Genomic DNA, 12572 nt, shown 5'->3' on the forward strand with positions numbered 1-12572 from the left:
AGGGGTATGCAAGCATTGCTAGCACTAACAACGAATATGTAGCAATGTATATATGTGTTGCTAGTAGAATATGACGCATGGTTTTAGAATTTGTTATTAAAATCATATATATGTTATTTTTATAGTATTAATAGCTTGATAAATTAATTGGATATCTTACACCCAGCAACCAGAAACATTAAAAAATATCTTTGGAACTTAAGATAATATTAATTAACTAAAAGTATGTAAATGATTTTATAGGTACAAGAAAATGGTGCACTCTATAATTGTATACAATGATTCACTAATTACAAAGTTCCATACTGAAAATAAATGTACATAAGTGTTAACTTCAGTCCTAAACAACTAATCTTGAGGGGAAATCTTGTTCTTGATCCTTCAATCGTTTGAACATCCAAAATATCATATATTCGTCTTGCATGAAAATATAGAGTGCTTCGCTAAGAACATGTTTAGGAAAATATGCGATTTTCCCATGAATTTACAAATCTTGGTGAAGGAAAATAACTGAGCCAATGTATATATACCTGTTCCTGGCAGCTCTTCTAGAATTAAGGTTTCATTAATACCCTTTTTCTACAGTGACACAACAACCCTGACATAAAAGAAGCTGAGCTAAATTAGAACCAGTAAAGCCACGCAAAAATAAATTGAAACTGGTGGATGTGCTAGATCTGTTCTTTTGTACGTACTTGAACAAGGGTATCATCTCCTATACATGGGATTTACTTGTCATCAGAAACAAGTCAGGAATTTTTTTAGATAGCCAGAGAACTTGTGTACGTACTTGAAGAAGGGATACCTTTACCTTCCTAGATATATTCTTCAGTCACCTCCTCATAGCTCATAGTTGTATATCACAGAATCACAATACAAAATTTAGAAAATTTACCTTTGTCTGCACAAGTTCAAAAAAGATAACATCATCCGTTAGTAAGCATAACTGAATTATTACCAAATACTCTTTAATTTCAGAACTGAAGAACTAATCCATTGAGGAGTCAGAACAAGCTAGAAACACCATATCCATCAAAATTACAGTGATGTACAAAAATATCAACTTGGGATATCAATCAGCGGTTGTTAATACTTAACAAAAAATGGTATAGCAGAAACAAGAACACTGGTATACTTAACAAAAAATGGTATAGCAGAAACCTTTTCTTCCATTTGTCCACACCTTCACGTGGTAATCATATGATTCCTAAGCTATTCACCCTGCCTATATTGGATTTTCCATAAGTGCACCATCCAGTTTGTTGCCTAAAAACAAGAAGACTGGGACCAAAAAAATTGAGTTCAGATATATGCAAGCCAAGTAAATTTCTTCTGACTGGTTTTTTTTTCTTAGATTCCCTAATAACATGACTTGTTTGATAATCTCTAGAGTATCACACATTCATACAATCATATCACAAAAATTAGTGAAACTTTTTTTTTATCTCTGGGAAGCATTCTATCGAAAACATAGTGGACAGATTGTTGTGCTGGTAAAAGAAGAATCAGAATGGGGAGGATTGGACAGATTATTGTGCCGATAAACAAAAAAGAATCAGAAAAGGGGAGATTGGACGTGACCTTGTAGATCAGAGGAAGAACGTCATGTTGCTGACAGAGTCCAATATGGGAGACGAGGTAGATACAGTTGGCATGGCTGCCGCCATTCTCAGCTTGTCCACAGTAGGTGCCAGAAATTGTCACATCGCAACGTGATGTAATAAACTAAGAGGAAGGGAGAGATCATACCTGATGCTCAAACTCTAGGCTCGGTCTAGGTTGGATCAAACGACGGAGGTTGTGGTATCGTCCATCAGATCCCATCGCCTCCTTGTGCATACTCACCGCCACCGGATCTGAACAATGTGGTTGAGGGAAGGAAGTTGCCCACTGGAGGAAGATATCGGAGAGAGGAGGAGGATGGTGTGGATCGACAGATGACACCAGGAGTATGCGGCCGACCATCGCCTCTACTAGATGAAGGCACAGTTAATCCCTAATCATGATAAACCCTACTAGGCAGTTGGACTATCCACGTTCGTGGGCTGCGCAGACGAAGTTATTAGGGGAGCGGGCGCGGTGTGCGACGTGGGATATGTCATAAAGCAACAGATCTTATTTCTGTTGCTAGGCATTCGTTGATAAAGGGGTGTTCGTATTGAAGTGCAAGTATATATATATATGGGTATATATATATATATAGAAGTATTTAGTATTCAACCTAGAGTCCAGATTTTTATTTCTGTATTTATATAATTGTGGGGTTAGGCTGAAATGAAACTCTTGTACAGGTACGCTAACAACGAAACTGTAGCCTGACTAGTTACATTATATTATGAGAGAACGTATGTATGCCACTGTGTATTTCGCTAGAAGTTTCAATTTTTTCTAAGTTTATGAGGACGTATGGAACGTGCACGCATCATGATAAATCATTCATTACATACTTGCATTGTTCCTTCCTTTATAAGTTTCTTATTCAGTAAGTAATCTTTGCTATTATAATATTGTTCTCACGAGAGTTGCACCATTTTGCTACAGATGGTAGCCTATTACCCGCAAGAAGGGAACAAGGCATTCTTGGGTATCTTTGGCACATCTGCCTCGCTCTGGAAAGTGTTGTATTTTGTGGGGTACATAGAGCCGCCCCAATACTTTTGGACACAGAGGCATGTGCAGGAGGAACCATGGTTTGAGGTAAGTGTCCATCCTTCTTATACACGGGCACCATAGTACCAGGGCTAGAAAGCGGAGTCTGAGGGACGAACCCCTTGGGAAGGCGCTCAAGTGGCAGCCTTTGAGATCTTGAGCACACTTTATTAGCAGCATGATGATTCACTCACCAATAGTGCAGCGGGATCTATTCCTCAAGTGGATCCAGCTATGGAAGTTTGGAGACAGCATGACTGTGTTTCTATGGTGCGGGACCATGACAAGCGGGCATAGAGCTCGAGTCCTGCTATGAAGGCTATGTTCACTGTCATGCAAATGTTTTATGCCTGAGAAGACACCCGCTATTTCTAGGAAGAGTCTTATAACATCTATGTGAACAAGCTTATGGAAGCTAGGGAAGTACAGCGAAGGCTGAAGAAGTGTGTGTGTGTAAGCACAAGAAGACAGCTAGGGAGGCTCTTTGGGACACTGCTGACGCTTATACAGCGTTGGGAGCCCTCTAGACTCAGATGGAGAATGTTGTTCTAGATAGGAACGTAGCACAGGCCGAGACACGGGCTGCCCATGCTCAGAGGGTGCAGGCCATCCAACAGAGGGATGAGGCCTACCGTCTTAGTACGACCATCTATCCTAAATGTGATCACACTCTCTATAGTGTCTCGATCACCGAAAACATAATGGCCCTATGAATATCACATTTGCCTTGAGCCAATTTTGTTTTTCTCTTTCTTCTTTTCCAAAGTCCGGAGCTTGATCATCATCACATGTCCACACCACCACAATGGACTTCATTTCATGTGCCCATCTCCATCGATGAGTGGAACCTAGCTCCTTCACTTGGATTGGACCATCCTATTTAGTCACATACTTAGATGCAAGGATTAGTCCAAATAGGTTTCATCAATTAACCAAAACCAAACTTGGGCTTTCACACGCTTAATCTATAAACTTACTACTCTCATCCTAGCTATGAATCATAGTGCAATGCAGCATACCATTTAGCAAATGTGCCTCTCTCCTTAGCCCCTTATTCCACATGAACTTGGAGTCATCAAACTTGTGGAACCTATGAGCTTCATCCTCCTCCAACTCCGGAGGACTCTTCAACTGCACACCTCCCTTCATCAAGACATAGTCAAGACCGCAAGCCTCAGCAAACTCCTTAAAAGATGCTTTGAATTTTTCCCTCTTGGTCATCCACTTAATGCTCTTCTTGACCATGTGTCACCTCCAAGTGGATGACAGTGGGCCCAAGGATCCAAGGGAGCTTCACCTCAGCCTTCGGATCAAACCGACGTAGATCAACGGCGGGGGAAACCTCCTAGGTGTGCCACCTAGCTCTCCCAGGGATCAGTGACGTGGCAGGGCTAGGTGGAGCATCGGGCGATGCCATGTGGCATCGAGCGACCACACCAGGTGGACCCAAGGCCCCTGCCACGTCCACTTGCCTCCTTTGCACTTGTGTTTGATGAAATTTGTACAAATTTCCTGTATTCAAATACTTTTCTAAGTACAAGTGGAACTAGGTGAATTATAAAGCAAATTGGGTGCATGTGATGTGATTTTATCTTACTTTTGGGTGAAATGTTGATGGTCTAACTCGATGTTATTGGCCATCAATAGCCGTGTTCGTTGAAAGCGATGGCCATCGGCTGCCGTCACTAGAGCCTGGAAGCCGCCGCCGCAAGCCACCTTTGCTTGAAGCAGTTGTCACCATCGTTGCTGCCGCTGGTGAAAGTCTGTTGAAGTCACCGCCGCAGGACAACTCCAGTCAAAGGTCTGACGTCACGGCCGGAACCAAAAGCAGCAGCCGCCACTTTTTTGGGGGGTTAATTGGATCTGTGCCAATATAATTTCACCGTTTTTTAAGCACACTATTATTATTCAAAAACTATGCTAGTCCATTATAATTCTCGTGAAAGCTAAAATATGCCATTATATACGTAGATAATTTTATATTTTTCTAAGGACCAAAATACCCCTCCCACTCTATCTCACTGGGCCATATTTGCTTCTTTTATAATTCGTCTTTTTCAGCTTATTTTTTCAGCTGAAATAGTATTTTTCTCTCACAACAAATCAGCCGGAGCTGTTCCGGCTTGTTTTTCAGCGAAACAAATAGGACCTTCTCGGCGAGCCCAATGTGTCATCCCCTTCCTCTGTCCTCTCCCTAATCCTATTCATGGACTCAGCCTGGGCAATCGGTTAAAATCGATACTTTGGTTCGGTTGTTCGGTGCAAGAAAACTTAAGGTTTGAGGAAAACTAGAAACCGATCGGTGCAATGAAAACTGAGAAATCGAGTAGTTCAGTTTCGATTTGATCGGTTCGGCTTTCGGCTTTCACCGAAGTTCACCGATCTAGAACTGGGTGAGCGCTGCTGGGTCATCAGGCGTGTAGCGTAGCTCACCCGCGGGGACGACGCCGGTCCTCGCCACTCACCCGACCAACGCTGCGCCACATTGATGTGTTTGCTCGTGCCACCAATGGCTCCGCAATGCCCGCGGCCACCACAGCATGCTCTCGAACCATGGCATCGCCATTCAGACTTGCATTGACGCCCTCTGTAACCTACCGCCGTGAGCCATTGAACATCACACAGCAAGCTACCATAGCCCGCAGGTAACTTGTGCTTGCGTGATATGCTTCCTCAACCCGCAAGCAGCAAGCCTGCGCCTTGTGCTCATGAATTAGTACTCTGGAATGGCTGTGTGGATAGATCGAGATTTGAGAGAATGAAGAAGAAAGATGAGGAACGAGATGCGGATGGAGAGAAAGCGACAAAGGGCCACGTGATTGCTTTTTGCCTTTTCGGCCGCTGGTTTTAGTTGTCCACGTGATGGGCCCAGGGCTAGGCCTAGAACAAGGCGAGGACGAGAAGTTAGAGAGGCAATGCGGCCATGACTTCAGTTTTGATCGGGTGTTCGGTTCCTGTAGCAAACACCGAACTAACCCAAACCTGCAACCGAAACCCAAACCAAGAACCAAAAAACCCACAATTTCGGTTTGGTTCGGTTCAGTTCGGTTCAGTTTACGGATTTTTGGTTAAAAGCGCCCAGACTGATCATGGACATAGCACGCGCATGGGACCTTGGTTGATTCGGCCGATGTAGGTCTCGCCGGCAGTGAGGACCTAGCCCATGACCTTCCTGGCCTCCACGTGCCTCCGTGCTCCTATTTTTCCTCTATATGTGCGTAGCGAGGCTGCGGAGCCAGCGCAGCTGCCCGATGGTGCGGTCCCTGACGCCATGGTCAGCCCCCGTGGTGCGGCCACTCGGCAGTCACCAGCCAGCAGGAGGCGCATCTCCGCAGTGGCACGGACGTGCCGTAGGGGAACACTGCTGGGCGAGCGCGTGCACGCTGCTGCGATGCCACGGAACGAGCAAGCGGTTCATGCCATGGCTGGCAAGTGCGCGCGAGCATGCGGGGTGCTGCCGTGTCAGGCTAGCCGAGCTGCTGTCGGACGAGCGCGTTGTTGGTATTTCTTAACGTCACTACTAAGTACGGGGTTTGAATCCATCCTCAGCAATGGCGCTAGAAATACCTTGTTGGTATTTCTTAGCAACATAACAAATGTGTAGCCATGCTACTAAGAAATAGCCTTGATAGTTCCTTAACAATTTTAGATATTTATCCGTAAACGCACGGAGCTATCATTGTAGCATTTTACCCAAAAGTATTCAGGGTATTATTATTTATATTTTCCCAAAGGAAGACATTTGATTAAGAGTCTAGTATGGATATGAACTTAATAATAATGCTTTCAAGTACACCAATGCTTATAATAGGGGTAAGAATATTAATTCCAAGATAGTGGACACACACTTGGCATTCCACAAAGGATAAAATAGAAAAGAAAGAATAAAAGAATAATCCTAAGTCGAGCAGGCATTGATCTAGTGTAGTCATATAAAGATTAGTTGATAATCATACAAATTACTGTCGATGTGGGACCCACGGGATACCCCTCAAGGAAAAGAGAAGATCTAGTCTAACTAGGATTCTTGTAATCCTACTAGGAACTCTCATTGTAAATCGACTAGGACTCTGGCCTCCTGACTATATAAAGGAGGGCGGAGTTCCTGGATGAAAAGAGATGGGACAATCAATCTAACGCAAAGGCTAACGCCGACTAGACATAGGGCTATTACTCGATCACGATCGAGGGTCTAAACTAGGATAAATCGACTATCTCTTGCGTTTACCATCAAGTTCTGCATACGCTGAAGCCTAAACAAACTGCCCCGGGTACCCCCATGGCAGGCTATCGGTGGCGAAACATCGACAGATAGCGTGCCAGGTAGGGGCTTTCGGCGAATTTGCATCTGAGAGCTCGACGGACCTCGTCAACATGATCTTCTCGATGGGATCAACCTTAATCTTCGATTCATGGATCTACGAGGCGGACGACAATGGCAAGCTTCAAGGCCGTCTCCACGAAGATTCGGATCACCATGAGGACCTCGCTATTTCGGCAACTACGGCAGATCAACTCGTCGGAAGATTCGCATAGCTCGTGATGTCCGATCCAACTCGGATTTCGTGGCTTTGCGCATCCAACTCAAACTCAGGCTCCGCATCCGAGATGGAGTCTTACCCGAGTTCTTTCAAGAAACCGAGTTCTTTTCCGGTGGGGCTTCAGAGCGTGGCCTCGGCCTATCAAGAATACAACTCGGAGTACACTCAGAGTCCTTTCAAGAAGTTGGGTCCTTTTCCGTTCGGACTCCACAACATGGCAACATCTTATCAGGCATGGCCCGAAGGATCCCTCAATTTGGTGCTTAGAATGCCACTGAAAGGAGCTTAGGAAGGTCTCGTACTAACTATAACATCTCAAGACTACATCGTCCACTGGCCAGGTTCTGTTCCTGAGGATAGCGGTACCCGACTAGTCGGCACAACGACAACAACAATTCTACCCTACCAAGAAGGAGACTCGATCTACGACCTTGAAGCCTCTACTAAAGTTATCAACAACTCCGATAGTGTGGAAACCAACACCGATAACAGAACAATTCACGCATGAGAAGTAGTCGTGGTGCGCCATCCTCGATCACCATTGGTCCCCCCGGAAGCACCCGACATCAGGTCATCAGATGAATCTGAGTCCAACATATCACCCTTTACCCAGGGGTACGATGGTGAGACCGAGAATCAGAAGCAAGCCAGAGAAAGAAAAAACAAATTGAAACAAGGACGCCAACACTGTGCTAGGCAGTGCAAGGAAGCTTGGATCAAATATGAGTCAGATCTAGCCAAGTACAATAGAAGAAAATCAAAACAAGAAGTCAAAGAAAGACACACGGTGAATATACCCTACAATAGGATCCGAGAAGCACTAAAAGAACTCGGAGCGACATCACATCCTAGTGAAAAATAGGAACAGCTCTGGGACTTTCTTCGGTCAGCAGCCCTAAGGACGCACGATAGAAGGACCCACTCAAGACTACCTGCTAGGTCAACATCTCATAGGAAGGAAGATCAAAATCAAAGGAAGTCCGCTTTCGAGAGACTTGGACCAAGTGGAAGTCACAATAGAGAAAGTAGAAGGGACCATAGTCAAAACTACCGAGTCAAACAACCAAGGAAGATCAGAAGCGAAGCACCCATTCAGACAGCCCCGCAGAACTACTCTCACCAAAACAACAGTTAGCTGGAAGGAGGTGCTGAATCAGAATACAAAGAAGCTAGAACGCACGATAGATTCCCCTGTTTTACAAATAGACTTGCTTCAATATGACTACCTCATAAGTTCAAGCCGTCCAACCACTCTAAATATGATGGCAAGACTGAACCAAGGCAGTGGCTCAGGATTTACTCGCAATTGATTGAACTAGCCGGAGGAGACGACGATATCAAGACCTTGTTCTTTCCCATGGCCCTAGAAACCATACCCCTCCAATGATTCGACAAATTAAATCCAGGGTAAATCAGAAATTGGGAGGACTTGCAAAAAGTTTTCTATGAAAATTTCACGGGTATCATTACGCACCCCATCACCCACGTAGAATTAAAAGGACTCCAGCAGAAAGGGGGCGAAAGTCTCAGGAATTACTATCGATGATTTGGCAAACTGCGTCCTTAAGTACATGACATCACTGAACGAGAAGTAATCGAAGCTTTCTCTCACGGAATCATGGCTAGGTGGCAATTTTAGGACTTCTACAAAGAAAACCCGAGAAACAATGAAGAATTCAGACGCATAGTAGAAAAGATGATTACTACAGAGGAGAAGACACGAGAAAGGTTCCCGGATAGAAAGAACCGAGACAACCCGGACAAGCAAAATCATCGAAACATCAGACATCAGGAAAGAAAACGTGGACCAGACAACACCGTAGCGGTGGCTGACAAATCAAGGAAGTTTTCCAAACCCAGAAGGTATGACGACATTGAAAACATGCATTGCATCTGGCACCCTAAAAGAAATCACACCATCAGAAATTGCTACACCTTCAATGATCGATACACAAGAAAAGATAGTAAGGGGAACACTAAAGAAGACAATTAGAAAAAAGAAGAAGACAACCACAAAGACAAGGGATTCCAAAAATCCAGGGGGACAGTAGCAGTGATCTTCGCCGGGGCCCTAGATTCCAGAAGCAAACATCAAAAAAAGCTAGCTCTATGAACCATCATGGCAGTAGAACCGACTAATCCAAGATATCTCAATTGGTCACAGTATCCAATCTAGTTTTCAAGAGAAGACCAATGGACTAGCATAGGAAACGCATGCCATTACCCACTTGTTCTAGATCCAACTATTGCCGGTATGACTGTCACAAAAGTACTAATCGATGGGGGAGCCAGACTCAACATCATTTTTTTAGAAACCCTAAGAAAGATGGGACTACAACTCGCCGAGATGATTACACCAATGAGCACCCCTTTTTATGGCATAGTACACGGCACGGCAGCCATGCCACTTGGACAAATCACTCTACCAGTTACTTTTGGAACTCCCTCAAACGACTGTACAGAGTTCATCAAGTTTGAAGTTATAGACTTCGATTCATCATATCACGCAATCCTCGGTCGCCTAGCACTAGCAAAATTCATGGTGATACGGCATTATCCGTACCTATTGCTTAAGATGCCAGGGCCTAACGGTGTCCTTTCCCTTCGAAGTGATTTGTAGCGCGCTATTGACTATGACGTTCAGGCAATCCAAATTGCAGCCAAAGCACAAGCCACCAATGGTAGAAAAGAAATAGCCACTATTGCAGCAGAAATGAGCCCAGAAGAGCTAGAGATACCGACTAAAAAGGCCAGCATCCTCGCACCACCAAAAGAAGTCGGCGTCAAGCAAATCGACCTGGGCACCGGTGATCCCTCCAAAACGGCAACCATCAGCGCCCACCTCTTGACAAAATAGGAACTCGCGCTCACCAACTTTCTTCAGGACAACAAAGATATCTTCACTTGGAAGCCGGCCGACATGCCAGGTGTCCCAAGAGAGTTGGCTGAGCACAGAATCGATGTCAATGAAGGCTCCAAGCCTATGAAGCAACGGCTATGACGATTCTCACCCAACAAGAAGGTAGCAATTAAAAAAGAAATCACAAAGCTAATGTCAGCCAGATTCATCAGAGAAATCCTTCATCCAGATTGGCTAGCAAACCTAGTTCTAGTACAAAAAAAGAATACGGACGAGTGGCGCATGTGCGTCGACTACACAGATCTCAACAAACACTGCCCGAAAGATCCATTCGGGCTACCACACATTGATCAGATAATTGATTCAATAGCAGGATCTACCCTATTATCCTTTCTTGATTGCTATTCAGGATATCACCTATCGCATTAAAGGAACAAGACCAGAGCAAGACATCTTTCATCACTCCATTCGGTGCCTACTGCTACAAGACCATGTCGTTTGGAGTCAAGAATGTTGGTGCCACTTACCAAAGAGCAATCCAAACATGCCTTGGTGAACAGATCGGTGAAAACATAGAGGCATACGTGGATGACGTAGTAGTAAAAACAAAGAACCCGGACACACTAATTGAAGTCTTAAAGCAAACCTTCGAAAACCTAAAAAGGTGGAGGTGGAAATTGAACCCAAATAAGTGTGTATTCGGAGTTCCCTCAGGACAACTACTTGGATTCTTGGTCAGTCATCGTGGAATCAAAGTCAGCGCCAAGCAAATTCAAGCCATAATAGAGATGGGCCCTCCTCAAAGTGTCAAAGATGTGCAGAAACTAACAGGCTGCATGGCGGCCCTCAATTGTTTCATATCAAGACTCGGTGAAAAAGGGTTATCTTTCTTTAAACTACTAAAGAAGAAAGACAAGTTCGAGTGGACAGAAGAAGCCAACGAAGCTTTCAAAAGACTTAAGGCATACCTCACCTCCTCGCCCGTTCTCACACCTCCAAAGAAATATGAAGACATGATGCAATACATTGCGGCAACTTCTACTATGATCAGCACAGCGATAGTCGTAGAAAGAGAAGAAGAAGGGCGCGTATATAAAGTACAACGCCCCATATACTACATCAGCAAAGTACTGTCAGAATCAAAAATCCGGTACCCGCATGTGCAAAAACTACTCTACGCCCTCCTGATCACTTCACGCAAGCTTTGCCACTATTTTGAAAGCCACAAGATTACCGTGGTGACAGATTTCCCACTCGAAGACATCCTACACAATAGAGATGCAACAGGGTGCATATCTAAGTGGGCAGTTGAACTTGGTGCTCTCAATATCGATTTCAACCCACAGAAGACAATTAAATCTCAAGCCCTTACCGATTTTGTTGCTGAGTGGATAGAAATTCAACAACCTATGTCAAATACCATCCTTGACCATTGGAAGATGTACTTTGATGGATCGCTCAAGCTAGGTGGAGCCGGTGCAGGCGTTCTCTTCATTTCTCCAGACGGAAAACAACTCAAGTATGTCCTTCAGATATTATGGCAAGCTACAAACAATGAAGTAGAATACGAAGCCCTCATCCATGGGCTCCGAGTAGCAATTACCCTCGGAATCAAGCGATTACTCGTATACGGCGATTCAGCAGTGGTCATCAACCAAGTCAACAAAGATTGGGACTGCACCAAAGAAAACATGGGTGCTTACTGTGCTGAAATATGAAAACTCGAAAAACATTTTCAAGGATTGGAAATTCTACATGTCCTACGTGATTCTAATATTGCAGCAGACATCCTCGCCAAGGTCGAATCGGATAGGGCGAAGGTCCCACCCGGTGTATTCATAGAGGAGTTATCACCTCCCTCTATCAAACAACCCGGTGAGATAACCCCTGAACTCCTAGCTAAAGGCACCCAGATTTTGGTAATCACCACCTCATGGACCCAGGTTTTTATTGATTATATCAAAGAGAATAAGTTGCCATCAGATAAAGAGGAGGCTACCCGAGTTGTTCGTAGAAGCAAAAACTATGTCCTAGTAGGAGACAAGCTGTACAGAAGAGCCGCATCATCAGGAGTACTCCTAAAATGTGTCTCATTTGAAAAAGGCAAAGAGATCTTAGACGAAATACACTCAGGTTGCTGTGGAAATCATGTCGCTTCAAGAACACTAGTCGGCAAAGCATTCCGCATTGGATTCTACTGGCCAACCGCTTTGAAAGACACAGAAGAACTCATTAGAAAATGCAAAGGTTGTCAAATGTTCGCAAGACAAGCTCATGTACCAGCCCACAATCTCATCTGCATCCCACCTGCTTGGCCTTTCTCCTGCTAGGGGCTGGATCAAGTAGGACCTCTCAAGAAAGCAAAGGGTGGTTTTGAGTACATCTTTTTAGCAATTGACAAGTTCACCAAGTGGATTGAATACAAACCACTCACAAAATACAGCGCAGCCAAAGCAGTCGAGTTCATCCAAGACATTATGCACCGCTTCAGCATGCCCAATCGAATCATCACAGATTTGAGT

The 12572-nt window shown here is 44.4% G+C and overlaps 1 long non-coding RNA gene across 1 annotated transcript; it reads right to left on the reverse strand.

The window, feature by feature from the left end:
• Positions 1-293: 293 nt before the first annotated feature.
• Positions 294-1954, reverse strand: LOC136495272 (uncharacterized). Its single transcript, XR_010768956.1, has 5 exons — positions 1582-1954; positions 1162-1281; positions 696-901; positions 531-598; positions 294-417 (listed from the first exon to the last, which is right to left on the reverse strand). It is a non-coding gene; the product is annotated as an uncharacterized lncRNA (long non-coding RNA).
• Between the last annotated feature and the right edge of the window lie 10618 nt (positions 1955-12572).

Source organism: Miscanthus floridulus, chromosome 12, assembly GCF_019320115.1.
Source record: "Miscanthus floridulus cultivar M001 chromosome 12, ASM1932011v1, whole genome shotgun sequence".
NCBI classification, from domain to species: Eukaryota; Viridiplantae; Streptophyta; class Magnoliopsida; order Poales; family Poaceae; genus Miscanthus; species Miscanthus floridulus.